The sequence below is a fragment of the Mesoplodon mirus genome (genome assembly GCF_964341445.2).
Source record: "Mesoplodon mirus genome assembly, chromosome: 1".
Classification (NCBI taxonomy): Eukaryota; Metazoa; Chordata; class Mammalia; order Artiodactyla; family Ziphiidae; genus Mesoplodon; species Mesoplodon mirus.
The window spans coordinates 71494955-71521010 of NC_138976.1; the positions used below are offsets into that span (position 1 = coordinate 71494955).

Sequence of the window (26056 nt, forward strand, 5' to 3'; positions counted from 1 at the left end):
ATTCGGCTGCCCCATGAGTAAACATTTTCTCTGCTGCAAACCTCAGCATCTCAGCATGTGGCTTCCTGCACATCAGGCAAAGGAACCTGGTTCGGTAACACAAGAAGCAGAGTCTATTCCCCACCCCCACCTCACCATGTTCACTGAAATACTCACTTTTAAACCCTGACTCACCAGGTAAGAAAGCCAACTACCCTGAGGCCCCGATATTTTAAGGAAGTCCAAGCCACATGTACGTGTCCCAGTTAAGAGCCCCAGCTGAGATCTCAGTCAACAGCCAGTGTCAATTACCAGTCATGTGAGTGAAGACACCTCCAGATGATTCTAGCCCTCTACCTTCAAATTACGCCCAGCCAGCAACTCTTCCCAACTGAGGTCCTAGACACTGTAGAGTGGAAACAAGTCATCTCTGGTGTGCCCTATCTGAAATAGTGACTCGTAATATGAGTCTAATAAAGTAGTTATTTTTCATCACTAAGTTTTGGGGTGGTTTTGTCACAAAGTGATAGCAACTAAAATACATACTAATGGAAATGATCCAGTAGAGGGAAAAATTGAGAATGCAAGAATAGGAGAGAGAAATACAGTGCTAAAGTCCTTGAAGGCAAAAGGGGATGGTTTCCTCTACCCAAATAGATGAAGAAGCCTTACAAGGGACACTGAATAGTACATACATTGTAAAGGAGGGAAGGGCAGAGTACAGGTACAGATACAGAATTGGAGGAAAGGGGCCTATTGATGGTGGATTGTGTTATTTACACATATGGAGCTAAGTAGCAGAAGACACTGTTTTATGATTTGAAAGTGGTTTCCTGGAGAACAACAATCAGAGATGGTGGGGAGGGGGACAGAGGCAAGGGGCTGCTGTTTTTGTTATAAACATTTAAACCATTTACTTCTTAAACTTTATGCACACTTTACCATGTGATTTCACCTTTTTAAAGTAAACAGTTTTTTTAAAAAATTTAGTCCACTCCTTCATTTTCCAAATGAGGAAAAGAACAAGACTCACTGATTATGTGACTTGCTCAAAATCACACACCATATTGACAGCAGTCAGTCCTTGATCCCCTGATTTCCAAAACAGTGTACTTCCTCACATCACACTACCTTTTATATTATAAAAAATACTACCTACTGGCATATTTCATAATCAGAATTTATTAAAATAACTTAGTAAGCAATAATGAATGCCCTATTCTCAAGGACTGATACCAAAAAAGGCAGAAGAGTGTCCTTGGGAAGATCAAAATACTCATTCAAGCAAAACAAATAGCCCATGGACTATCTCTACCTCATTCACCTTTAGAGTAGCTATACTGTACAGGCTTCAAAAACAGATAACACTTCCTTTGTCCTTTCCAATTCTCCTAATCTGAATACTCTTAATTATGCTACCTTCGGTTTTATAAGTTATCTACCAAGAATTTCTCTTTCCTTTTAGTAATTAATACCTTATCATTTTATTCAGATCTTACCAGTACAATTGCACCTAGAGGTTATCTGTCTAAACTGACAGACCAATGAATGTCTAATGCTAACCACTGAATGTCTACTCATTCAAATAATATAAATGCAGGGCTAATGCCCATAAGGAATATGGGCCCCTGTGTAGTGTGATATGAAAGGACACAGATTAATGACAAACATTCTGTCAAAAAATACCTCCTAGTCTTTATTGTGTCTAAAATTCTCATCATTAGTCCCAGGGATGGAGAGCTTTGAATAGAAGTCTCCACTGATCAACCAAAAGTCAAATTCAACAGTTTTTTGTTATATTAGGGAGAACAAAATATTTGCAATGGTTATTTCTGCATGGGGAAACCATAAGCTGTTTTCTTCTTTCTTCTGCTTTTCTAGGTTTTATATTAGGAAAAACAGCAGTATACATTTTTAAGACCTTTTTCTTTCTTTTTTTTAAAATTAATTAATTTATTTATTTTTGGCTGCATTGGGTGTTCGTTGCTGTGCACGGGCTTTCTCTAGTTGTGGCGAAAGGGGGCTACTCTTCATTGCAGTGTGCAGCCTTCTCATTGCAGTGGCTTCTCTTGTTGCGGAGCACGGGCTCTAGGAGCACAGGCTTCAGTAGTTGTGGCACGTGGGCTCAGTAGTTGTGGCTCGAGAGTTCTAGATGCATGCTCAGCAGTTGTAGCGCACAGGCTTAGGTGCTCCGTGGCACGTGGGACCTTCCCAGACCAGGGCTCGAACCCATGTCCCCTGCATTGGCAGTCAGATTCTTAACCACTGAGCCACCAGGGAAGTCCCAAGACCTTTTAAAATTCTGATTCTTCTCACTTCTTGGCAGTGATCAACAATGGTAAACTTGTTAATCAATCCCAACTTCTTAACCTACCCACCCACCTGCTTCTCACGCTGACTGCTCCATCTTTGTCGCCTTTGCCAATTCCTCTTCTTTCACCCATTCTCTAATTATGTGCAGTTCCCAAGGCTCAATCTCAGATGTGCTGCTCTTCTCTCTAAGCACAATTCCAGCCTTAAATTTCTCTACTAAGTTCTAGTCATATTGTCCCACTGTCTGGCTATCTATTTTCACTTACTTACCCCACTGTCACCTCAAACTCAACATATCCAAAATATAAGCCCAGTTGTCTGTATCCCATCACCCAGCTACTAATACCTCATACCTATTTCTGTCAGTACTGTCATGAATAAAACCCTAGTTTTTTTTGTCACCAACTAGGTGAGTAACTTTGGCCACATTTTTAAACCTCTCTGGGTTTCCTAATGCACATGTTCTCAGATATCTTAAGAGTTTCAACACTCTTTGATTTCCTCTGTCACTGAGGATCAAAACTTCAGTCATTTTTGATTACTCCTCTCCCTCCCCCCACTACATCCGCCTTTCTTATTCAGTCCAGCATTAAGCCTTGTGTGACATCTCTCCAGTCTTATTTTCACTAAAGCCAAATCCTCATTACCTCAGGCCCAGATTATTTTCCTAGCTTTATCACTTCTCTTTCCAACTCATACTCTACCCAGTGCTGGTGCCACTGTGATTTTCTTAAAATACTTTTTTAAGCAAGTTCCTTCTCAATCAGAAACTTTTAAAGCTTGTCTATTACCTATGAAGCAAAGTGTGGATACATTCTTCTCATCCTAGTACTTAAAACCGTCCATAATCTAATTTCAATCTACATTTCCAACCTGATTTCTTACTACTCTGATTCTAAGAGGTTGATATGACTTTCAATATTCTAGGCTGAGGATAAGAGTCCCGGGATTCAGGTGGTAAAAGTGGGGGAAGCAGAGATATGAATGACAAAATAAATATGAATAGGACATGTTGAATGGATTAATATATGAGGTAAATGAAAGAGGTAGTTTAAAGATGACATCTAATTTAAAGCCTATGTGGCTGGGAGAGAAGGAAATTGCAAAGGGGTATAAAAAGATGATTTTCATTTAAGGTATGTTAAGTTTAAGGAGATCGTCAAAAATACTAGTAGAAAAACAGTACTGGAAAAACCAGAAAGTAACTAGAATGACAATCAACAGGATTAGTCTAAAACGAAAGAGCTAGACAGAAGCTATAAAGATATTAAATAGGAGAGTAAATATACTAAGCTATGATCAGCTAGTAATGGCTTTATCAATAAATTTATAACTGGCTGTATCAATAACTGTATCAATAATTTTGGTGGGGAGGGGAATCAATTACTGACCAACATTAAAAAATGCAGTTTTCCCATTTAAAAAAATTTATCAGAAGATCCAGCCAAAAGCTAAGGCAAAGGTTCCCAAACTTGCTCCATTTAGGAAATCCTTAGTCTTAGTAATTTTTTCATAGCACCCTTAGGCCAAAAGAAATATTTAAGTAGGTGGGTTTAAACCACTTAAGTGTTAATGTTCTTATAACTTAGTGCTTGTTGGGCACTGTACAAACTCTCAAACCTGGAATCAAATTGGACAACATGACACTCTAGTATCCTGTTTCATACAGTAGTTGCTTTTTATCAGAGCAACCTCTAAAAATACAGCTTTGCAAAAACATGACATTGTAGAAAGGAATGTGTCAATCCAATGTTGAAACTGTGAACTACCTCAAACTATCAGTTCATGCTTGAGTTCAATGGCACTCTGGGCCACCTCAGCACACAGTTTGGGAAACTGGGAACAAAGAAAAGGGGCCTAAAAAAGAGAAGAATAAAAAGCAATGGGAGAGGAGCAAAAGAAAGTTCTTATTAGCATGGTTAACCACAAGAGGGCAGCACAACAGTTGGTAGGGGCAGCACAAATGTGGGGGGGGGTGGGGAGACATGATAAGGGTCAAACCTTTCCATAAAAAGGCTCTAAGACCCCTTAACCACTTCAAGACATAAAAGTCCTTTTTCTCCTTATACTAAAGAGGAAGAAATACTGGTCACTGTCAGATCACATTATGTAGTCACTGTGCCCTTCTCTGAATATCCTTTGCCTGCCCAGCCATGACTTTCACAGTAGCCAAGCAATGTACTACTTCGCATGCATAATCTTATTCAATCCTCACAACAATCTTATAAGAAAGTGCGGCTCAAAGAGATTTTAAATAATACCACTATTAAGTGGCAGGAACACCAGAGTTCAAACCCAGATCTGACCCCAAAGCCAATGTCCTTCCCTACTCTGCCTCAAAAGCATCTCACCTTTCAGCAATAACCAGGTGAAGTAGAGGAAAGACCATGTTCCCATCCTATACCTGAGACACCTGTCTCAAATCACCAGGAAAAACCAGTAAATGAAACAAACTATTCCTTAACAGGTCCCTAAAACATGCTAAATAACTCCAAGCACAGGACACTCAGAGCCAAAACAAGCATTATATGCTTAACTAGTCAGCAAGTACTGTAGCTTTCCTGTACAGGTAAATACTTGTTAAGGCAAATGTTGGACACATCTGCTTTGCAGATATGTTACACACTAAAAGATATGTGCACATACAAGCAAGTGATTCTCATACCTAACGTGGTAAAAGGTGAAGGGGGTAGGGAAAGGTAGGCCAAAGGTTGATTATTCATCTTCATAACTATTGGGTGATATATCAGAATATCTGCAGTAGCCCAACAACTCACTTGTACAAACCTATTATGAAACCAAAAGCAATCGTCATAGCTCTTATTCCCACTTGTAGTTTCCTTCTCCACATTTTTCCTCCCCTCTGTGACATACTCAGCTGCCCCTATCCTTTCATTCAGAGAAAAGGAGTTTCTCCTGGCAGATTAATAACCATCGGAAAGCAAAATGGGTAAATTCAACCGACACAGCAAACTTAAGCAGATAAAACCATTCACGAAGCATTCAGTGTGGTAGCAGAAAGCCCAGCAAGGGCAGCTAACGTGTCCTCTCAATAGGTATCTCTTATTACTTGAAAATGTTCCTCGTTCAAAGATTAACAATCTTTGGCTGCCTGAGGAGAAAGGGTAACGGACAACGTTTTCTCTGCAAAGAAAGACAATGTACCATCAGCAGAGAAACAAACAATTAACGTTTCTTAAAGGATCCAAGAGCAACAATAACCCCCAAAATTACCCTCCCAGAGCAATATTCAAAGTTCAGTACTGCCATTTTCAAAGGAGTAAGCAACAATGAGCCCTGCCTGTCGACACACGCTTCCAACCTTCCTACGCACAACAGCTCGAGACACCCTCGTCTTTACTGCAGCGAAAAAAGACAGCAGCCAGGATCGCATACCCACCTTCGCGGGAAGGGGAGGAAGGGCCTCTTCTGCAGAAGAGAAACAGATCACATCTTGTTGCCTTGCCTGCTTCCGAAACCTAAAAAAAAAAAAAAAAAAAAAAAGCAGCAGTTAGTACCGCAGAAATCCAGGGGAAATAGATGCTCTTTTCTAGGCTGTTCAGATATCTAGAAAATTTTAAAGAGGGATAAGTAAAAGGGGAGGAGGAATATCAGACACATAAGGATGCAAATATCAACGCAAGACACTCCGTTGTAGGTTCCCTCTTAAAGAGGAGGATTTTCTTGCCGAGAAGTTTACTGCCACTAGCGAAGGGAAAGCGGGGATCAGCAGGTGGGAGGGAGGGTGAAGAGAGAACTGCTGCCCTCCACCCGGAGCCCAGGCAGCGATAACACCCACCCGCTGCACGGATCAGGCGACGAGGACGCGCCCCGAGGCCGCAGGGACTGCTCCTACCCGGCGCCTCCGCCCGGCCACGATCTTCGAAGCCCCTGGAGCGGGCAAGGGTCCGAGCGTCCGCCAGGCTGGGCCCTCGGGGGCCCTCCCGTGCGGGTTCTGCTCCCACTCACATCCCTCGGCGGCGAGGGCCGGGCCTCTCCCTGCGCGGCGATAGCAGCCCTCCGCCCTGACGCGCGCCGCAAGTCCGGGCCCCGGGGCCGAGTGGCCGAGGCGGCGGCACGAACTGACGAGCGAGCCGGGAGCCGGCCCAGCCTCTCAGCGCCCAGGGAGGCCGTTAGCGGAGGCCGCTTCTTGCCCCCTTCTGCTCCTCTTCCTCTCTCCTTCCGGCAGCCCACACCACTCCCACTTCGGGCAGCCGGGAAGCCCGTCACAGTCGTCGTCTCCACCCTCTCCCAAGCCACACCGTCTTCTCAGCGCCGCAGGCGACACTGTCTGGGATGTCCTATTTACGTCCAACTCAGCCTCCCAGTTGGCCTCGGGTCCGGCGGCCGGTTCACGGCTGTCTGAGGCCGCCTCGGAGCGGGGCGGGGGCGGGGGCGGGCGCCTGGCGTGCGCCCCCGGTCTGCGCGTGCGCGCGTGTGCCTCTCCACCCAGGCCGCGCTTTCCCTGGCGCGCGCGGAGGGGCCGACGGTGACTGGCTACGCAGGACCGTGGCTTCTCGGGAAGCCGGCGAGCGTGCGCGGAGATTCCCGCGGTGGCCCCTGGGCGTGAACGGGCGGGGGGACTTGAGCTGGGCTGGGCCCTCCGCAGATGGCCGTGTGCGTGGCCGCCGCCCGCCGTGGAGGCGGCTGGGAATGAGTTAGTCACGCCGGGAAGGCGCCTCCGGCGCACAACCTGGCACCGCACAGAGACTTTCCCCTCCCGCGCACTGTTGTCTTTTTCTGCTTTTGCTCCCACGTTCGGGGTGCAGCAAACCTGCCCCTCCACAGTCCAGGCCGCTAGGCGGAGAGGAGTAGCGCCGAGGGTTGGGGCAACGCGTTCATACGCACCGTTTCGCGCCAATGCAATTCCGTGCGCCTGATTCCAACCAGTCACCTCTGCTGGAAAGGGGTGAGGGTGGGATGAGGTGCCCAGATGCCTGTGGAATGGCGGCAAGGCCTGGCAAAGGAGGAGAAACAACTTCCACCACCCCAAAGAGCCTCATTCATTCATTCAACAAATATTTACAGAGCACCTACTGTGTGCCAGGCTGTAGGACCCCAAGGATGATATGTGAACACAACCCACACACTCTTTGCCCCACTGGAGCTTGTATTCTGATAACGCGACAAAAATGCTTTCAATTTATCAGTATAATGTGCCAGAGTATAACTGCTGCTAGGAAAAGTAAAGGAGCAGGAAGTGAGGAGGCAGTGTGCTACTTTAGTTATGGTGGCCAGGAAAGACCTCCCAGAGAAACTAACGTTTGAGCAGAGATCTGAAGGATGAGAACAAGCCAGTCCTGTGGCTATCTGGGAAAAGAGTTTCATGCAGAAACACTAGCAAAGGCAAAGACCCTGAGAAGTGAAGGTGCCTGGCAAGTTCAAAGGACCGGGAAAGAGGTCACTGGCTGGAGGACAGTGAAGGAAGGGGCAGTGGTAAGAGGTGAGGCCGAAGAAGTAGCCTGTGACCCAACTGTGTAGGGCCTTTTTCACTCATCATCAGCCTTCCTTCTGTCAATCTGAAAAACAAACATGCATTTATAGCCCCTGTTTCCCCATACAAATGATGCTGCGATTCAGGTCAAGCTTGTATTTAATGGTTTCTTTAAATAAACTTCACCAAAGCAACTCCTGCATTTCTTCTTACATAAGACCCATTGCAAAAGGTCTTTGAGCAAATGATAGCAGGATAGGAAATGACTTGAATTCACACTGACTTCTTTAAAGTAAGTAGTGAACTAGAGCCCTGTTTTCTCCTAAGGGATTTACAGGGGAACTGCATTCCTATGGCTACTGTCTGACAAGCAAAATATGCTGGAGAGTTCTTGGTTGTTGTTGTTGTCGTTGTTTAATTTCTAAAAAGAAATTAGAAATAGGAGTTGTGACTCAACAGCAAATCTAAAATCTGCTTAGAATGTTAAGGTTGAAATTACAAGCAGCGACCACCATGAGAGTTCCCTTTTCCTGCAAACAAAAACTGTTAACTGGAGTAGAAACCAGAACACAGACCCACATAAAGAACATAAAATGCTGAAGGCGGCCTTAATGTTAGGGTTAAAATGAAAATCTGAACTGTGGAAATGGAAGCATTCTCTTTGGGAGGGGTGGGGGGCAAAAGCCTGTTTAAGAACTCTAAACAGTACAGATACATTCATTGTAGTAAATGATGTACCTATATTTTGTAATGATGTGTTTATTCAACCAGGCATGATATCTATTACTTCACTGCCTTTTTGCAGGGAAAGGCCATTTGGAAAGAGTAAATATTGAGGGTTTCTTGTGGGGGAAGGGATTCTTTTTTATAATAGTGATTTGGATAGGGAAGACAGGGTGGGCAAAGGAAATATATTAATCACAGGCTTGTAGATGAGAAATCAATCTACCCATACAGAGAGATAAGGTGACTTACTTAGTGTCATTCTACTAGTGAAAGCCTCTCTCCTTACCAAAAATACTATGATTTTAAGCCAATATTACCCTGGAACGTTTAGCTCTTTTCACTCTGTAGAGAACTTTTTAACTCTTTACGTGATCCCTGGTAGTGACATAGCTAGAAATTTGCTCCCAGGGCGAATATTTCAGAAAGTTTCCTCTATTCTTTGATAATGGTAAAAGATGGATTCCAAGACATTTGACCAAGTCTTTCAAGACATTCTTTCACACAACATGGAGAAACAAGAAATGTGAGTTGGGTTGGATGATAACACATTTAGATCCAAAACTGATTGTATGGCCATATCTCGAAGTAAAAATTAGCAGCCAGTTGTCAAGTATGGGGTGTTGTGCCACAAGTTCTGTCATTCTACTGCAGTAGAATATGGTGGCAGTGGCTCCTGACTGCCATTCCCTAACCCACACCTGCAACAAGACTGACAGAATGTGTTAGATGGGGCTTTGGCATTCACTTCTTTTTAAAGTCCTTAAGTGGTTTCAGTGCAAAGGTTGGAAATCCATGGCTCAGCGTTTAGGAACTTAAGGTTGAGTCTGGCTGACTCAGGTTTGAATCACTGTTTTCACCAAGGAAGTCATTTAAATTTTCTAAGCTTCCATTTCATCATCAGTATAATGAGGATAAGAATATCTTCTTTGAAGAGCTGTTTTGAAGATTAGATGAAAAAGTATTTTTAAACCCTTAGCACAGTTATTAAATGCCTATTATGGTTGTGGTGGGGACAAATTATAGATATCCCCAAGCTGGGGGGTATAAGAAATACGCTGGATTTTCTCAGTAATCCTGAAGCATTTGTCACAGTTTATTGTGTGACATGGAACTGTGTGGGCAGGAATGATAAGGGCTGGGTTGTAACAGAGATAAACGCAAAGACCTGCATTTGTATTTTTTAAAAAAACAAAACTATGCCATTAACTGATGAAATAATGAAAACAGTCTCAAGAGGAGCATAAATGTGAGAGCAGAAAAAGATACAGGAAAGTCCTTCCCCTTGGAAGGGGAAACAGGCTCAAGCAAAAGACTGGAGATAGATCCACAAGTTTGTTCCCTTTCAGGGTAGAGAAGATGTACTTTTCTGAAGGCATCAGCTATGGAGAGAGGCTAATTTATCCCAGGTCTAGTAATATAAACCGAAAGACAAAGTCAGGAGTGTGAATCAGGTAGACGGACAAGCAAGCAATGTTTTTTACTTTGAATCATCCAGATATTTTAGGACTATTCATTTCAAAGTTTGGTTGGATATGGCAAAAAAATTTTTCAAAATTTCCTCTGCCCTTTATCATATCTATATCTCTACATCAATTCTTTCATTCTTTATTATAGTCCCAAAGAAAAAGGTGTTCCTGGCAAGCAGGTCCCTCCTTCCCTTGAGATAACTGAATAAGTTTAATGTTGGTGCATAAAAACTAAAATAATTTCCCCATCTGTAAGCCAGGAATTAATAACCTCCTTCAGGTAAGGATGATTATTTGGCAAAATATGCAAAATGTCTATTATAATTATGCTGTACTTTACAAAAAAATTTAACTTAAAACATTTGAGGTATAGTACCAATTCACTAAAAATATTTTTCTTTATAAAAGGATCCATACCAAGATTCACTCTTCAAAATAGAAATTCCCCTCACATAATTATTAGTGTACAGAGTGTTAATTCCTGAGTCCTTATTTAGATTAAGGATTCTGCCTTCTTTCTTTGAGAACTGTCCTCTTCACCCAGAGTAGTCAGCCTCTAGCCCCTGTGTTACGGTTTGTGACCCTGCTACCCACACCCCTTGATCGCACCATGAGTTGTCACCTGACTCAAGCTGAGCCATTCATGATCTCCCTCCTGAGGAAGTTGGAACTGGGATTCAAAGACAGTTGCTCAGACTTTTTTGTTCTCTTAAAGTGAAGTTACCCATGCTCTAAAATTATGGCTGCCATCTGTATTTATGTACATGGAGTTGCACAGAAAGCTGACTTGCTTTGGGAGAAAAGAATTGACACAGACAGAAGAGAGAAAAAAAAGAGTTCACCAGGAATGAATCCTCTTAGCTTTTCAGCTTCCTCTTCTTATAAGGCCCAAAGAAACTTCCTGTATTTGGTATCTTGAAAATACTTCCTTATGACAAATTTCCCCTTTTTACTTGAACCAGATCTAGTAGTGTCAGAGTACATGCAATGAAATAACCTGGAGTGAAACAGATATTATAGTACACTGATGAGAAGAAAAGAAAAAGAAAAGAAAAAAATATTCTTCAAATTACAACAGGGAAAATGTATATCTTTTTTTTTTTGAAATATGAGCTCCTCTCATTTATTTTTTTGTGATTCAAAATTTTTGTAGATTATACTCCATTTAAAGTTATTATAAAACGTTGGCTAGGGCTTCCCTGGTGGCACAGTGGTTGAGAGTCCGCCTGCCGATGCAGGACACACGGGTTCGAGCCCTGGTCTGGGAAGATCCCACATGCCACGGAGCAGCTGGCCCCGTGAGCCACAATTACTGAGCCTGTGCGTTTGGAGCCTGTGCTCCGCAACAAGAGAGGCCGCGATACTGACAGGCCCGCGCACCGCGATGAGGAGAGGCCCCCACTTGCCACAACTAGAGAAAGCCCTCGCACAGAAACGAAGACCCAACACAGCCATAAATAAATAAATAAATAAATAAATAAATAAATAAATAAATAGCCGGTGACACGTACGTGCACCGAGATAGCGCGAAAAAAAAAAAAAAAAAAAAAACGTTGGCTATATTCCATGTGCTGTACTGTATGTCTTTTAAAAATCCAATTTACCCACCAATTTTGGAATTCTATCTTCAATCACAAGGTCAAGCATAACTATACAAGTATTAGTCACAATCTAAGACATTACACGGAACCCATAGGTTAGCAGAAAATAAAGATACCTCCTCCTATAAAACATCACTCCTGTCACCACTGTTCAATTTTCTTTTCTAAGTTGCTTCACTCTACTTTCTCTGTAACAATTTTGTGAGTCTTCTGGGCCATAGTTATAATAATTGCTGTGGTCACTCCATGCTATCTACACTACTGACCAAAGGAAAATCTGATTTGATATTAAAGCATCATAATGATGTGGTTAAATACTCTGAATTTCAGTGTTACCTATGAAATACATAAATGGACCAGAAAATGCCGCATGACATAGTTCTCAATTTTAACTTCCACTCCTATATACTTATATACTACTCTACATTCCTCAAACTGAAACTGAGAAAAACCAGGAGAATAACTTTCTTCTTTCATCCACACCTGATACTGTCTCCCACTGAACACTGATATAACCATTCATTTGGAGAAAAAAAACAAATACTATTTCTTTGGTTTCTCCTTTTGTGTAATAGTGGTTTTGTTTTTTTGACTTTTGTTTTGTTTTGTTTTGGTTTTTTTTCCTCTGTCACCTTCATCTGTTATAAATCAAGCATGAAATGATGTAATAGTCCTCAGGCAAACTCTCTGGCTAGGTATTCTAATGCTACAAGAATTTTAGTATTGTGTGCTTTCCACTTAGATAGCAATTCAGCTCTCTTACTACCCACAGGAAATGCTCTGGGGATCAACAGCACTACAAGTGATAAAGTTTTTAGCAGGAATGATAACTTCGGAAAATTTTTAAATAACTGCTAATTACTGGAATAGACATGTTTTAAGGCTTTTGAAAGGTTGTCTTGTACATTTTAGCATCTATTATCCTCATTAAAGGGCTTATAAGTATATTTGTTGAGCAAGCTACTTTTTCCTTTTTGATCCCAAAGTAAACATTAATACATACTACTTGTGGTAAATCCAACTAATATGGAAGATAAAGTATACAAAGTGGAAGTTCCTCTTGATCCTCTCTTCCTAGCCCTCTTTAGTTCCCAGAGGTAACCACTGATAACTATTTCATGTGTAACTTTTCAGAATTTTTTCTAAGCATTTTCCTACTTATTTCCTATAGATTTAGTTTTGAACTCTATAAACCAAATAGATAATTCTATACTTTTTTGTGTTACCATTTTTTCACTTAACACCTTCTGGAGACCTTTCATTTCAACATTTATTGCTCTCCCTCATTCTTTTTAACTTTTTACACAGTGTTCAACAAAATGGGTCATCATAACTTACCAAATAATTCCCCCATTTATGAACACTTAGGTTTGTGATTTTCAAAATTAAAAACAGTGCTAGGACTTCCCTGGTGGCGCAGTAGTTAAGAATCCGCCTGCAAATGAAGGGGACATGGGTTCGAGCCCTGGTCCAGGAAGATCCCACATGCCGCAGAGCAACTAAGCCCATATGCCACGCCTACTGAGCCCACGTGCCACAACTACTGAGCCCGCCTGTCACAGTTACTGAAGCCCGCATCCCTAGAGCCCATGCTCCGCAACAAGAGAAGCCACTGCAGTGAGAAGCCCGCACACTACAACAAAGAGTAGCCCCTGCTCGCCCCAACTAGAGAAAGCCCACACGCAACAACAAAGACCCAACGCAGCCAAAAATAAAAAATATTAATTAATTAATTTTTTAAAAAACGGTGTTAAATTTGAACATCATTGTACATACATTCCATGGGCACAAAAGTATTCCCTAGGATAGACAATTAGACTCTCTGAGCCAAAAGAAATATATATTTAAAATTTGGTGGCTATTGCCAAATTGACTTTCAAAAATCTCATACTAGTATATCAATGCCCATTCCTCTATAATCTCACTAACTCTGGATATTATGAATCTTTAATTTTAGGTATTTTAAATTCCAAATAACATTCATTCCAATCGATCAACATATATTTTTTATTTTTTTTATTTTATTTTATTTTTTATTTTATTTTTTTTTATTTTATTTTATTTATTTATTTTTTTTTTTGCAGTACGCGGGCCTCTCACTGTTGCGGCCTCTCCCGTTGCGGAGCACAGGCTCCGGACGCACAGGCCCAGCGGCCATGGCTCACGGGCCCAGCCGCTCCGCGGCATATGGGATCCTCCCAGACCGGGGCACGAACCCGTATCCCCTGCATCGGCAGGCGGACTCTCAACCACTGCGCCACCAGGGAGGCCCCAACATATATTTTTTAAAACACCTATTATATGACAGGTAGTCTGCAAATGTTAGACACTCACTAGTTTGTTACACAGCCACTATTCTACCTATCCTTGCCTCTTTAATACATTTTAAAGTATACATAACATTAGATTATAAAATTCACCAACCATCTTGATCAAGCAATTATTCAATCATATTCGAATATAGTTTTGAAATTAGCTTCCTTGTACCATTTTTCTTACAGGAGAAAATGATTCCTTTGGGAAAATGCTGGTGAAATAACAAAGGCCAGAGATTTTTACTAGCTGGGGATTCTTTTTTTTTTTTAATATTTATTTACTTATTTATTTGGCTGCGCTGGGTCTTAGTTGTGGTACGTAGGATCTTAGTTGCAGCATGCGGGATCTAGTTCCCTGACCAAGGATTGAGCCTAGGCCCCCTGCATTGGGAGCACGGAGTCTTAACCACTGGACCACCAGGAAGTCCCCTAGCTGGGAATTCTTTATTCAACCTTTCTGAACTTCTGTCTCCTAGTCTCCACAATGAGAATAATATGGGTGCCTACCTTTTAGAACTAATTTCAGGTTTTAATGGGATAACATAGAGAAAACAACAAATTCCTGATAGTAATAGGTAATGTCAGAGTGCGTGCAACACACCAGTCATTCTTCAAGAGCTTTACATGTATTAACTCATTTGAGCCTCACAACAACTCTAGGAGATGGCTACCTCTGTTATCTTCATTTCAAAAATAAGAAATTGAGACCAGAGAAGAACTTTCCCAGGGCCTTCCAGAAACACTGCAGAGGCAAGACTGAATCCCAGAAGACCTGGCTTCAGAGATAACTCTCATACCAACTCCACTATACTGTCTCCTGTAGAGGTAATAAAGCAATAAATATTATTTCCTTTATTCTTTGAGCATTATACCAGAGTCTATGAGATACACATCCCTACCTACAGGATGTTAAATATGCTGATAGAAGATGATTCATTAAATTCTTTTCTTTAACATCTTAATTGGAGTATAATTGCTTTACAATGGTGTGTTAGTTTCTGCTTTATAACAAAGTGAATCAGCTATACTTATACATATATCCCCATATCTCCTCCCCCTTGCATCTCCCTCCCACCCTCCCTATCCCACCCCTCTAGGTGGTCACAAAGCACCCAGCTGATCTCCCTGTGCTATGTGGTTGCTTCCCACTAGCTATCTATTTTACCTTTGGTAGTATATATAAGTCCATGCCACTTTCTAACTTTGTCCCAGCTTACCCTTCCCCCTCCCCATGTCTTCAAGTCCATTCTCTACATCTGTGTCTTTACTCCTGTACTGCCCCGAGGTTCTTCAGAACCATTTTTTTTTTTAGAGTCCATATATATGTGTTAGCATATGGTATTTGTTTCTCTTTCTGAGTTACTTCACTCTGTATGACAGGTGTTAGGTCCATCCACCTCACTACAAATAACTCAATTTCGTTTCATTTTATGGCTGAGAAATATTCCATTGTATATATGTGCCACATCTTCCTTACCCATTCATCTGTCAATGGACACTTAGGTAGCTTCCATGTCCTGGCTATTGTAAATAGAGCTGCAATGAACATTGTGGAACATGACTGTTTTTGAATTGTTCTTCTCAGGGTATACGCCCAGTAGTGGGATTGCTGGGTCGTATGGTAGTTTTTTAGTTTTTTAAGGAACCTCCATACTGTTCTCCATAGTGGCTGTATCAATTTACATTCCCACCAACAGTGCAAGAGGGTTCCCTTTTCTCCACACCCTCTCCAGCATTTATTGTTTCTGGATTTTTTGATGATGACCATTCTGACTGGTGTGAGGTGATACCTCACTGTAGTTTTGATTTTCATTTCTCTAATGATTAGTGATATTGAGCATCCTTTCATGCATTTGTTGGCAATCTGTATATCTTCTTTGGAGAAATGTCTATTTAGATCTTCTGCTCATTTTTGGATTGGGTTGTTTGTTTTTTTGATATTGAGCTGCATGAGTTGCTTGTAAATTTTGGAAATTAATCCTTTGTCAGTCGCTTCATTTGAAAATATTTTCTCCCATTCTGAGGGTTGTCTTTTGGTCTTGTTTATGGTTTCCTTTAATGTGCAAAAGCTTTTAAGTTTCATTAGGTCCCATTTATTTTTGTTTTTATTTCCATTTCTCTAGGAGAGGGTCAAAAAGGATCTTGCTGTGATTTATGTCCTAGAGTGTTCTGCCTATGTTTTCCTCTAAGAGTTTTACAGCTTCTGGCCTTACATTTAGGTCTTTAATCCATTTTGAGTTTATTTTTGTGTATGGTGTTAGGGAGTGTTCTAATTTCATTCTTTTACATGGAGCTGTCCAGTTTTCCCAGAACCACTTATATAAGAGGCTGTCTTTTCTCCATTGTATATCCTTGCCTCCTTTATCAAAAATAAGGCGACCATATGTATGTGGGTTTATTTCTGGGCTTTCTATACTGTTCCATTGATCTATATTTCTGTTTTTGTGCCAGTACCATACTGTTTTGATTACAGTAGCTTTGTAGTATAGTCTGAAGTCTGGGAGCCTGATTCCTCCACTCCACTTTTCTTTCTCAAGATTGTTTTGGCCATATGTGCATGGGTTTATCTCTGGGCTTTCTATCCTGTTCCATTGATCTATATTTCTCTTTTTGTGCCAGTACCATGCTGTCTTGATTACTGTAGCTTTGTAGTATAGTCTGAAGTCCATGAGCCTAATTCCTCCATTTTTCTTTCTCAAGATTGCTTTGACTATTTGGGGTCTTTTGTGTTTCCATACAAATTGTGAAATTTTTTGTTCTAGTTCTGTGAAAAATGCCATTGGTAGTTTAATAGTGATTGCACTGAATCAGTAGATTGCTTTGGGTAGTATAGTCATTTTCACAATGTTGATTCTTCCAATCCAAGAACATGGTATATCTCTCCATCTGTTTGTATCATCTTCAGATTCTTTCATCAGTGTCTTATAGTTTTCTGCATACAGGTTTTTGTCTCCTAGGTAGGTTTATTCCTAGGTTTTTTTTTTCTTTTTGTTGCAGTGGTAAATGGGAGTGTTTCCTTAATTTCTCTTTCAGATTTTTCATCATTAGTTTATAGGAATGCAAGAGATTTCTGTATATTAATTTCGTATCCTGCTACTTTACCAATTTCATTGATTAGCTCTAGTAGTTTTCTGGTAGCATCTTTAGGATTCTCTATGTATAGTATCATGTCACCTGCAAACAGTGACAGCTTTACTTCTTCTTTTCTGATTTCGATTCATTTCTTTTTCTTCTCTGATTGCTGTGGTTAAAACTTCCAAAACTATGTTGAATAACAGTGGTGAGAGTGGACAACCTTGTATTGTTCCTGATCTTAGAGGAAATGCTTTCAGTTTTTCACCATTGAGAACGATGTTGGCTGTGGGTGTGTCATATGGCCTTTCATATGGCCTCCTCCTACTTTCTGGAGGGTTTTTATCATAAATGGGTGTTGAATTTTGTTGAAAGCTTTTTCTGCATCTATTGAGATGATCATATGGTTTTTCTCCTTCAATTTGTTAATATGGTGTATCACATTGACTGATTTGTGTATATTGAAGGATCCTTGCATTCCTGGGATAAACCCCACTTGATCATGGTGTATGATCCTTTTAATGTACTGTTGGATTCTGTTTGCTAGTATTTTGTTCAGGATTTTTGCATCTATGTTCATCAGTGATATTGGCCTGTAGTTTTCTTTCTTTGTGATATCTTTTTCTGGTTTTGGTATCAGGGTGACGTTGGCCTCGTAGAATGAGTTTGGGGGTGTTCCTCCCTCTGTTATATTTTGGAAGAGTTTGAGAATCATTAAATTCTTAAGCTTTGTATTAACGTATAAGGAATCAGGTAACATTATTTATATATAATGTATAACAAAGCCCTCTTTACCCAGGGATAAATTCTTGTTTGCTAGAACAGCTGCTGGCTCCTATGTTGTAGAGTACTAGTTCTCAGGATGTGATCCCTGGACCAGCAGTAACAGTGCTACCTGGGAACTTGTTAGAAATGTAAATTCTTGAGCCCCAACTCAGACCTCCTGTATCAAATTCTGGAGGTGAGGCCCAGTCACTTGTGTAATAAACAAGACTTCCATATGATTCTGAGGCATGCTAAAGTTAAGAACCACTGAGTCCAGGTCTTTTGAGCATGAGCCATTCTGTTCTCCTTGCTTAGCATTGCAATAAACCTTTCTCCACTCAAAAAACAAAACAAAACAAAAAACAAACAAACCACTATTGTAGAGAATCCATGTAATGGGTGAAATGGAAAAAAAAATTAAGCCAGAGAGCTTAGGATGACATTCATAATAAACAAGTCATGCACAGAAGAGAGGGAAGGGGGAAAGATGAAAGATGCCCAGGTATAGTATCTGACTTGAGGGATGAACAAAAAGAAGAGATCTTTATTTCAAGTTTCTGTAGTATGTGGAAAGAAATAAGAGATGGATAGCAAAGAGAATTTCAAAACATTTTGCTTTATGTTATAGATTGGGTACACTTTCATACCCTTAAAAAAAACTCAAATTTTCTCTTCAATTACTCTTGGCTATTAACTTGTACTTATTTGAATATAGTTACTATATAATGCCTAGACCATATAGGAGCCCCTAGTTTTATTAAGATTACATTGTTATAATGCAATGAATTTAAATCAATAGCATTGAGTAAACAATACAAATCAAATTCTAAAATCAGAAAGGGTTGATGCTGAATAACCTTACAGATCATAGAGATCATTGATAAGATAGAATCATCAAGTCTAAATATCATATTCTACAAGTTACAGAGGCTGCAAAGATGATGCAGCCCAAGCAATGTACCTATTTTTTGTCAGTAGGGTAGGTGTAGGAAGAGTCTATTGCATAAGCACTCAAAGGTACCCTTGCAGACTGTGAAGGCAGGAAATATATCTGTTTCTTTCCCCACCACATATCCAGTATCAATCAAAGTTTGACATGTCATAGGTGCTAAATAAATCTTGTCATATAAATGAATTAATGAAAAAGAACAATGGCAGGACAAATATGAGGGTTCAGTGACCAAATCCTCTGTACCAATAATACCCTAAGCTATCAGGAAAAAAGTTACCACTTTACTCCCTGGGCAGAGGTCTGGATATGGAAGTAACTCACCTTAAGGAAAGAATTTGAGGTTCAGAAGTTTAGTCTGGAGAAAATGACTGAGTATCAGGATGTGTGATGAGTGATAACTGAGTTAAGCACAGGATGCTGTTGTTCAAGATTGCCCTTCAGCCCAGCCATCCAGCACCTGTGTCACAGTCAGGAAGGGAATGGAGAGAGAGGACTGTAATCAAGAACATGTCAAATAAAATACTGATATATCCAGGGCCTTTATAAGAAACTGAAAGCTCAAGGTAGAGCTTTTTTTTTAATTTTTACATCGTTATTGGAGTATAATTGCTTTACAATGGTGTGTTAGTATCTGCTTTATAACAAAGTGAATCAGTTATACATATACATATGTTCCCATATCTCTTCCCTCTTGCATCTCCCTCCCTCCCACCCTCCCTATCCCACCCCTCCAGGCGGTCACAAAGCACCAAGCTGATCTCCCTGTGCTATGCGGCTGCTTCCCACTAGCTATCTTCAAGGTAGAGCTTTTTGTGGCTCAGTTATAGACCGCAACCAGGGAGATATCCCACTGGAAGACCTTGGTCTGAAGTTGTAGAAGTCAGAGTTGCTGCTTCAGGGAAGCCAAAATGGGTCATTACAAGAGCTACAACAGTAACCATAGCTGCAGCCAGGAATCGGGGTAGTGACCTTCCCTGGGCCCCTCCCTACCTTCCTATATCCACACGTCTTGCTCCATCACGTCCTTCAGGTGAGATGTAATTGAAACTGCAATATCTCCCAGCCCCCAGCACTCCCTAGACCAGTACCATGATTTGTTTTTCTCCATGACACTCATTACCAGTTCACATGCAATATATTTCATTTATTTGTTCGTCTGTCTTCCCTCAAGTAGAAAGTGAGTTCCATGTCTGTTATATTCATACTATATGCCTTAGCACCTAGGACAGTGCATGGTACATAGTAGGTGCCAATAAATATCTATTGAATGAGTGAACTTTTCATTCATGTATATTTTTGCTATACATTCTATTAGGTAAGTAATATCTCTATTTTACAGACAAGAAATGAAACTCAGCAAAGTTAAGTGGCGCAAAGTAACATAACCACTAAGTATTGGGTTGGCCAAAAGGTTCATTCGGGTTTTCCCATAACCTCTTACGGTAAAACCCAAACGAACTTTTTGGCCAACCCAGTATTAAAGTTGCTATTTGAAGTCAGCTCTGTCTCCCCACAAAGATGTCCTCTTAAAGTGGATGTCATTTGAGCTTAAAAAGTGGGTAGTACTGGACTATTTTCATAACTTATATTGTTTCTTTTAAAAATTTACATTATGTTCTGTAGCTATAACCTTCATGTTTACTCTATTCTTAGTTCTACAGTAAAAGAGATTCAACATTCATCAGTCATTGTGCTATAGTTTCTTCATCTCTCAGTTCATCCTTTAATTTCTTCTAGAAGGGCTCAGGAGGGAATTCCCTGGCAGTCCAGTGGTTAGGACTTGGCGCTTTCACTGCCCGGGCCCAGGTTTGATGCCTGGTTCGATCCCTGGTCAGGGAACTAAGATCCTGCAAGCTGTGCAGTGTGGTCCAAAAAAAACACCAGAGAAGGGCTCAGGGGAACTAGGATATATAAGTTAGGGTCCTATGAGAAGCAGATGCCAGGATAAAATTAGATGTGCAAGAGATTTATTAGGAGAAACATTTGTGAAGGGTAAAGGGAAAACAGAGCAGGAGTAGATAGGAAGAGCCTTCAGACCATGATGAAAGCCTGAGACCTGGTGAAAAATAGAAGGAATATGGGGCTTCCCTGGTGGCGCAGTGGTTGAGAATCTGCCTGCCAATGCAGGGGACACAGGTTCAAGCCCTGGTCTGGGAGGATCCCACATGTCGCGGAGCAACTAGGCCCGTGAGCCACAACTACTGAGCCTGCGCGCCTGGAGCCTGTGCTCCACAACAAGAGAGGCCGCCATAGTGAGAGGCCAGCGCACCACAATGAAGAGTGGCCCCCGCTTGCTGCAATTGGAGAAAGTCCTCGCACAGAAACAAAGACCCAACACAGCCATAAATAAATAAATAAAATTAAAAACCATTCTGTAAAAAGATAATAATAAAAATAATAAAATAAAGAGGGGAATTCACTACTGATGACCTTCTTTAAAAAAAAAATAGAAGGAATAAAGGAGGATTGGGTAGTTCCTCAAAGGGTTAAACACAGAGTTATATGGACCAACAATTCCACTCCTAGGTATAGACACAAGAGAAATGAAAACAAATATCCTTTCAAAAACTTGTACACAAATGTTCACAGAAATATTATTTATGATAGGCAAAAAGTGTAAACAACCCAAATGTCTATCAACTGATGGGTCAATAAATAAACTGTGGTGCATCACTACAATTAAATACTTTCAGCAATAAAAAGGAAGTACTGTTACATGCTACAACATGGATGAGCCTTTAAAACATGCTAAGGGAAAGAAGCCGGTCACAAATGACCACGTAGTATATGACTGCTCTTATATGAATTATCCAGAAGGGGCAAATCTATAGAGACAAAAAGTAAATTAATGGTTGTCTAAGGTTGTGGGGGATGGGGAATTTGGAGAGTGACAGCTAAAGGGTATGGGTTTCTTTGTGGGGGGTAACGAAAATTTTCTAAAATTGATTGTGGTGATGGTTGTACAACTCTGTGAATAGAATGAAAATGATTGAATTGTACACTGTAAATAGGTGAAATGTATGGTATGTGAATTATATCTCCATAAAGATTTTTTAAATGAGACAGAAAAATAGAGGATTGGGTAGCAAGACTCAAAACTGCAGTACCACTCAGAAAGTCTTGACCGGGTCAATAGGGAGTCTTCAAGCAGAGACTGCCTATTAGAGGAATTGCACGTGGAGCAAAAATGACCCATCTCTGGTACTCCTACCATGCTGAGTCACTGGCTAGGAGAAGCCTGAGGGAGCTGGGGGGAGACGGCTCTCAGTGTCAACTCTGCAGTAAAACTAAAAGTGGACCAACTGGAGGCCGTAAGCCAACTCCACACCTCCCAGCAGGTTCCCTTCAGCAGAGCACCTCCATGGCTGCCCAAAGTAAAAGAAAGCAGGTTACATGGGTACAATACGGACAGCTGAGGCTTCTGTTCACCAACTGATTTTTTTTTCCTATGCATAGGAAGCAAGATCATCAACCGACAGTGAATTTGGGTGGGAGTGGGTAGAGATGTTGAGGTTTGAAGATAAAAGAGAAGGCACGAAGAAGTCATCTAGAAGAACAGAAGGATGAAAAGACCAAGGAGATGTAGTTTGAAAACCAGGCAGTGTTAAGAGCCCACTAGACGGCAAGAATTCAAAGTTAGACTCATCAGCATGGTTGTGGGTTTTTCTCCACCCACATTCAGCTGTATGAGACAAAGCTCAGAATAGAGAAAGCTTAATTAAAACGGTGTTGAAGTTTTCCTGGATGAGTAAGAGGAAGTGAAAAAGAGGCAAGGAAGTTGAGGGTGTATGCAAATAACTGATTATAATAGTTGATCATGGAATTTTAATTCGGTAAGCAAGGAAGTGAAGATACGAGGTAGGTGAGAGCAACAGAAAAGAATTAGTGGTTTGTCCAGTAGGGGATTGTTTGAAGGACTCTTGGAGTTAGGGTACCTGAGAGAGTGACCTAGAAATAGAGGAGGTGGAACTACAGAAGGTAGTAGGGTTTCAGGGAAGCTTCTGCTGTCAGCTTTCCAGCTCTATTCCTATTACAGTCATCCCTCAGTAACCAAGGGGGATTGGTTCCAGGACACCCTCGGATACCAAAAATGGGTGGATGCTCAAGTCCCTTACATAAAATGGCATAGAATTTGGACATAACCTATGTACACCCTTCTGTATACTTTAAATCATCTGTATTACTTATAATACTTAACACAATCTAAATGTTACGTAAATAGTTGTAAATACAATGTAAATGCTATGTAAATAGTTGCCTGCATGTGACAAATTCAAGTTTTGCCTTTTGGAACTTTCTGGTATTTTTTTTCTAATATTCTTAATCCGTGGTTGGTTGAATCCACGGATGCAGAACCGATGGCTACAGAGGGCCGACTATACTCCAAACAGGTTTTGCCTGTGCCTCATGCTTTGGAGAGCTATCGTCTGCTGACCTAGTCTGAGTTCAGCAGCCACGAGGAGTCTTCTCTCACACAGTCCCTCCTCATATTTTTGCTTCACGATTACAGGCATACCTCTAAGATTCTGAGGTTTTGGCTATAGTGGCACATCACATGAATTTTTTGGCTTCCCAGCACATATAAAAGTTATGCTTATACTATACTGTAGTCTACTAATTATGCAATAGCATTATGTCTAAAAAAACAATGTATATACCTTATTTAAAAAATACTTCATTGCTAAAAAATGCTAACCATCAACTTAACCTTTAGCAAGTCCTAATTTTTTTTTTTTTTTTTTGCGGTACGCGGGCCTCTCACTGCTGCAGCCTCTCCCGTCGCGGAGCACAGGCTCCGGACGCGCAGGCCCAGCGGCCACGGCCCGCGGGACCCTCCCAGACTGGGGCACGAACCCGCGTCCCCTGCACCAGCAGGTGGACCCCCAACCACCGCGCCACCAGGGAAGCCCAAGTCGTAATATTTTTTCTCGTTGAGGATCTTGCCTCGATGTTGACGGCTGCTGACTGATCAGGGTAGTGGTTGCTGAAGGTTGAGACAGCTGCGGCCATTTATTAAAATAAGACAACAATGAAGTTTGCCGCATTGATTGACTCTTCCTTTCACGAACTATTTCTCTGTAGCCCGCAATGATGTTTGATAGCATTTTACCTACAGTAAAACTTCCTTCAAAATTGGAGTCAATCCTCTCAAACCCTGCTGCTGCTTTATCAACTAAGTTTGTATAGTATTCTAAGTTCTTTGTTGTCATTTCAACAATCTCCACAGCACCTTCACCAGGAGTAGCTTCCATCTCAAGAAACCACTTTCTTTGCTCATCCATAAGAAGCTAGTCCTCATCCATTAAAGTTTTGTCATGAGACTGCAGCAGGTCCGTCACATCCTCAAGCTCCACTTCTGATTCTAATTCCCTTGCTACTTCCACCACATCTGCAGTACCTTCCTCCACTGAAGTCTTGAACCCCTCAAAGTCATCCATCAGGGTTGGAATCAACGTCTCCCAAACTCCTGTTAATGTTGATATTTTGACCTCTTCCCATGAATTATGAATGTTCTTAATGGCATCTAGAATGGTCAATCCTTCCCAGAATGTTTTCAGTTGGCTTGGCCCAGATCCTTCAGAGGAGTAGCTATAGCCTTACAAAATGTATTTCTTATAAGGCTTGAGGTCAAAGTGACTCCTTGATCCATGGGCTTCAGAATGTATTTGTGTTAGCAGGCATGAAAACAACATTAATCTCACTGTACCTCAGAGCTCCTGGGGTGATCAGCTGCATTGTCAATAAGCAGTAATATTTTGAAAAGTATCTTTTTTTCTGCACAGTATGTCTCCACACAGGGCTTAAAGTACTCAGTAAATGATGTTGTGAACAGACGTGCTATTGTTCAGGCTTTGTGGTTCCATTTATAGAGCACAGACAGGGTAGATTTAGCATAATTCTTTTTTTTTAAGTGTATAGGTTTGAGAGATAAATATTTATTTATTTATTTTTTAGCTGTGTTGGGTCTTCACTGCTGCGTGTGGGCCCTCTTCAGTTGTGGTGAGTGGGGCCCACTCTTCATTGTGGTGCATGGGCTTCTCATCGCGGTGGCTTCTCCCGTTATGGAGGATGGGCTCTAGGCATGCGGGCCTCAGTAGTTGTGGCACGTGGGCTCAGCAGTTGTGGCTTCTGTGCTCTACAGTGCAGGCTCAGTAGTTGTGGCGCACAGGCTCAGTAGATGTGGCTCGCGGGCTCTAGAGCACAGGCTCAGTAGTTGTGGTACATGGGCTTAGTTGCTCTGCGGCATGTGGGATCTTCCCCGACCAGGGCTTGAACCTGTGTCCCCTGCATTGGCAGGTGGATTCCCAACCACTGCCCCACCAGGGAAGTCCCCAGCATAATGCTTAACGGTCCCAGGATTTTCAGAATGGTAAACGAACACTGGCTTCAAATTAAAGTCACCAGCTGCATTAGCCCCTAACAAGAGAGTCAACTTGTCCTTGAAGCTTTGAAGCCAGGCACTGACTTCTCCTTTCTAGCTATGAAAGTTCTAGATGCCATCTTCTTCCAAAGTAAGGCTGTTTCATTTGAAAATCTATTTTTTAGTGTAGCCACCTTCATCTTAGCTAGATCTGGATAACCTGCTGCAGCTTCTACATCAGTGCTTTCTACTTCACCTTGTACTTTAATGCAAGTTCTTCTGAATTTTTGCATAATCACATATATTTCAATTTGGGAATAAAAATTATTTTCTCTGTTAATTTTGAATAGATCTTCTCACTGGTATTTCCATTTCCTAGAATTATGGCTGACTCATAAAAAGTCAACAGTGAAAGTTTTTAAATAAATCACGAACAACTAAATTTACCTAATGGTTACAAGCTATTATATAAATGAAGATTTCCAGATGTATGCTCCACTTAAGTCTAACTGAATTCCTCAGAATAGATTTCTTGTATTCTCTGTACACTGAATCAAAGGATTCCAGTCTGTGCTCAGAGGGATCAGAGGTTGTATGGAAACGGTTCAGGCTTTCCAGAAACAGTGGCATATCTTCCCATCAAACAAAAAAAATTTAAACAGCATTGTAAAATTTGTATAATTATTATGTCTGCTTTATACAATGGGTTTTGCAGATAAATTTTTAAAGAACTTTGCCACTGCTCTAGTACGGTGAACCACCCAATGCTTGAATCTTTTTTAAAACCTGTCTGACAAGTGGTTGTATCTGAAACATTTCAATGTTATCTGGGACAACACATTTTTCCCTAATTGTTTAATTAAGTTTCCCAAATAAAATATCATTTACCAGAATTTTAAGTGTGTAGGCTAATTAATTATAATTAACTATCTTAAAGTACAGACCTCTATATAAAATCCTATATTCTATCTTTTTAATTTTTTAATTGAAGTTTCATCCAGATGGCCATACAATGGCAAGACTCATTGCTACTCAAAGTGTGGTCCACGTAACCAGAAGCACTGGTACCACC

At 41.1% G+C, this 26056-nt stretch overlaps 1 protein-coding gene across 4 annotated transcripts in view; it reads right to left on the reverse strand.

The window, feature by feature from the left end:
* JAK2 (Janus kinase 2) overlaps nt 1–26056 on the reverse strand; it is a 252887-nt gene that overhangs the window by 152257 nt on the left and 74574 nt on the right. For 2 of the 4 annotated variants that reach the window (XM_082605232.1, XM_082605231.1), the window contains 2 exons: nt 18945–19080; nt 5693–5771 (listed from right to left, as the gene is read on the reverse strand). The gene's annotated coding sequence lies outside the window, so the exon portion shown is untranslated. Of the gene's footprint in view, nt 1–5692; nt 5772–6091; nt 6275–18944; nt 19081–26056 lie in introns of those variants that run through there. The other 2 variants (XM_082605229.1, XM_082605230.1) reach the window with 1 other exon arrangement.